Genomic DNA, 4573 nt, shown 5'->3' with positions numbered 1-4573 from the left:
TATAACCATGTACACATGTGTGTCACATTGTCTATAATCGTGTACTGTACACATGCATGCCAGGTCAGATCGCTGTCTTCAAATCCAACAAAGGGGTAAGTGAGCAAGAATAGATGTATTAAGGAGCTCTTACAGGGAGAGAGGAACTGAACTAGGCAGAACAACGCTCTGTTTATCCCCTTACACCTGCAATCAGGCCAGGGTAATATTAAAGGGATAAGTGGATAAAGATTGTCTTGGTCCTTACTTTTTCTGTAAGAACTTCTACTTGGCAAAAGCGATGTCATCCCCATTTATCAACCAAATTCAAGCAATATGTCATTTACACTTCGACTTTACTTGTACAACATGCTCTCTAAAACTTCTTAATATTCGTTTGCGCATTGTTTAGCATTTGTATCGTGGCCAACAGCTGAAGATTGCAGTTAAAGGCTACTGATCAGCTCCCAGGCGTGAGATGTCTATGCTATTCTAGGATGGTAAAGCAAGGTGTGGCTGAACATAAAAAGAGCATGTTTGCTTAGCAAACCTTTGATAGATTAACATATGGTATTATGTTGAATAAATACTAAAAGGGTTCTGTTCAGCAGAGAACATACCATAAGCAGGTTCTGAAAACAGGCCAGAGTGTTGCTCACCTAGTCAGATCCCACCTTTGTCAGACAAGGGTTTCATGCTCATATTGCATTGCAAGTCCAAAACCCTTGTCAAACTGGTTGTCAAGATGTCAAAAAGATCAATTTCTCTCATTGGACCGTGTGATATGGGGGAAAAAAATACATGTTGCTGATAAATGTCCGTTTGAGTGATGTAAATGGGGTCTGGGATTTGAAGCCATAGTATGACTGGTTTAACATGCACCTCTCTTTGATCAAGGGACTCATTCAAGAGTCAATGCAATAAAGCCACAACCTCCTTTCAAAGAATAAGGCATGCGTGAGCAATTACAGCCACTGACAATGCATTCAATAAGGTAAAAGGCCATCAAGGAATTTTTAGGGGTTCTTCAGATTACCATATTTACCACCATTAGGGGAACCCAGATGGTTCTTTGAGGATCCCCTTTGGAAAGTGTCGAATGTGTACATGAACACATGCATATTACCCCCGCGCACATCCCTAATATCCACAGTGGATTTTCTTGCGAAACTGCAAATAAAAATGAAACTCCATTAACTCTTTAACTTTAAGGTTCTAAACAGAACCTAGGTTCTAACAGGAACCTTCAGGGAAGTTGGGGAACCGGAAGCTCCTTTTTTTTGGGCTCCCTGTGGATCTTAGAAGAACCGATGAACCCCTAGTTTGCGGCGTGTCGGGCCTGAGTGCATGCGAGCGATCGTGCAGGCGGGTATGGCTGTTTGCTGTGCTGTCGTGGCGACTGTTGGTACGTACCTCGGCCCCGGTCAGACTTTAGTAACGCAACGCAGGGGGAGGGACTGAGGAGGGTAGCCTACAGATGGAATGGAATACACCAGTGTTAGTACATGATAGAATGGGCATGGGAGGAGGAGAGGAGTGGGGAGGTACTACGGAGGAGGAGAAAGAAGAAAGTGGAGAGGAAAGAAGAGGTGGGGGATGAAAGGGGGATGAAGGAATGGAGGTACAAAGATACAGAGAGAGAGAGAGAGAGAGAGAGATAGAGAGAGAGAGAGAGAGAGAGAGAGAGAGAGTAGGGGGTGCAACAGTTAATTGAACTAATCGATTTAATCAATTATTAAAAAGATATTTTCATAAACACACAAAATAAAATAGTAGATCTACAAGACACCACTGTGCAATGAAGCTATAAATAAATTATAATATATTATTATAATGATAAAAAGGTTGATTTAAGTGCTTAATCAGACTAATCGATTTAGTCTCGATTTAGTCTAATCAATTTGATTTTTTTTCACTTGATATATTAAAATACTACTTCTAAAAAAATGGTGTGCTTCTCCATTATTCGATTAATCAAAAAAGTAATGTATAATTGCCATGAAAATAATCAATTGTTGCAGCCCTAATGACCGGTGTCCCCTAGAAACCATCTAACTCCGAAAAGCCACCATTCCAGAGAACCGAGGCGATCCCTCACTGTCTTTTCAAATGGTGACATTTCATTCAGGAACTAAAGCGTTCCTTACGGCTCCAGGCCAGCGTGTGTCGCCAAAAAAACTGTAAATGCAAAGCCTATAGGTGAGGTTTCTTTGGGACACCGGCACAGCCGAGGTTAGAGGAAGATGGCAGGATGTACAATAGAGAGGAAGATGATGGAGGGGGGGGGGGGGGGGTTGAGGGAGAGGTAGAGGGGTTGAAGATGAACATGCACACGGGACAAAGGCAAATATTGTCCCGACAACAAACCTACATGCAGTCCTGGTGTGTTTATGAAATAATATACACCAACATATTCTGTGATGGGGATACAAAGAGATTCATGACCTTATTTTGTCACGTGAAGCACATGCAGATTTGTTAGTAGAAAAGAATCAATATTTGCAAAACAATGACATTTGAAAATGTAATAATATACTATACACATAAACGTTGCACACAATGCAGTACAGTTGTAGACACCCATACATATATACAGTACAGCACAGATAATGTATATATGTGACATAGCCCATTCATTTAGAAGAGGAGGAGAGGAGGGGAGAAAATACTGAGCTCAGCTTAACACGCACGCACTCATGCACGCGCACGCACGCACGCACGCACGCACACACGCACGCACACGCACACACACACACACACACACACACACACACACACACACACACACACACACACACACACACACACACTCACCCACTTGATTTATTGGAGAGGAAAGGTAGAACAGTGAGGAAGAAAAAAAGAGGAGAGAATATGACAAAGTGACAAAGGCCATCATTGAGATGAAAAGAGGGAGAGAGAGAGAGAGAGAGAGAGAGAGAGAGAGAAAGAAAGAGAGAGAGAGAGAGAGAGAGAGAGAGAGAGGGGGAAGTAGATAGAATAGAGAGTGGGAGGAAGAGAACGAGGACAGAGAGAATGTGAAGGAGAGAAGGTGAAAGAGAGCGACAAGGAAAGACGTACAGTAGGAGAGAAGTGTAAAGATCTATTCATCATTTAAAACACACACTAATGCTGACGGCTTCTCTGCTATGTCATTCTAAAGCCTGATATATAAATAGCATATATATATATATATATATATATATATATATATATATATATATATATATCACTGTACGGCGGTGTCGCATGCCGAAAATAACTGATCTACAAGCTTACAATGAGTCACAACAAGCTTGTAGATTGGCTATTTCCGATGCACGACACTGTCATGATACAGAGTATAAATTAAGCATAACACACACACACACACACACACACACACACACACACACACACACACACACACACACACACACACACACACACACACACACACACACACACACACACACGCACACACACACACGCACACGCACACACACTCGCATGCATGAAAACAAAAAACAAACACACAAACATACAAACATACACACACACACCATAGACAGTACGTGGATGGCTATGGACAGAGGCATGCAAAATGGGTGCTTTGAAGAGGAACGCAGCGATCATATAACTGCTATCGCAAGTTTCTGTTAGGAGTCGGACTAGTCTTTCAAACAGAATGAAGGGTTAACTGTAAAAGATTTACTATCCCAAAATGAAGAGGCAATGTTAATTTAACCTGAAAGTGCATAAACTGAACCTTGGCTAAATTAAGACTCATTAACGCAATTTAACATCTCACCCCAATGCCTTCATTTGAAAAAAGCTACTTTGATTAACATTACCATTGTGAATTAACATCAATTAGTTGTTAATTAACATGAACAAAGTGAAGTTGCATTTGATGATTTAAGAGGTCTTAATCACACAACAATAAGTAGATGCAATAGTATGCGTTTTGCAGCACTGTTGCAGGACACATGCAGTCGGATGTGCTGTGTATACTGCTAATGCAGGACAAGTATAGGATATGGGGAATGCGGACCACAGTAAAATCCGGAGTGTTCATTTACTCTGACTCATTACATTAAAGGTGTCCAATGAAGGTTTCGTTGTAAACAACACGCTTGTGTTTACATTCACACCCCCCCCCCCACAAAGGACATATTGTGTGTGTCCTTGAAGCCTAATATATAAATAATAGATACTGTATATTTATTACATATTTCCATTTCCAAAATAAAACACTTTGTTGTATGTTTTTTTAGAATGTTTTGAAGGCCTGCATTGCTTATGGCTTGCAGTGGAAGGTGTAAAGGCCGTTTATAGTGTGGATCTGTGAACACTATATTTTATTGTGCAATTGTCTATTATTACTCCTACTAATCCTACTGAGCATAATATTCTATGAGTACTTTACCAGCATAGACACTAACAGTCCCCCCTCCCCCCTGTTGTGCATTTGCACATTTGCACAAGTGATCCTTCACCAGATTTATTCCAGGTTTTTCTTGGGGTCTAAGGACAGGGGTTGTCATTTGTTTCCTTGAATAGGGGCCTGTAAAGCCTTTGTGACTGTAACAGTGATTTAAGGGCCATACAAATA

General features: G+C 41.0%; 1 protein-coding gene across 4 annotated transcripts in view; it reads right to left on the bottom strand.

Annotated features, from left to right (window-relative positions):
- LOC311056275 (voltage-gated potassium channel KCNC1-like) overlaps nucleotides 1–4573 on the bottom strand; it is a gene marked incomplete at both ends in the record, with an annotated part of 76995 nt that overhangs the window by 13229 nt on the left and 59193 nt on the right. The gene's annotated exons all lie outside the window — the stretch shown is intronic.

The sequence above is a fragment of the Gymnoscopelus microlampas genome, assembly GCF_963454915.1.
Source record: "Gymnoscopelus microlampas genome assembly, chromosome: 11".
NCBI lineage: Eukaryota > Metazoa > Chordata > Actinopteri > Myctophiformes > Myctophidae > Gymnoscopelus > Gymnoscopelus microlampas.
Note: the sequence above shows the minus strand (reverse complement) of the source record. Positions and strands in the feature narration are given on the sequence as shown.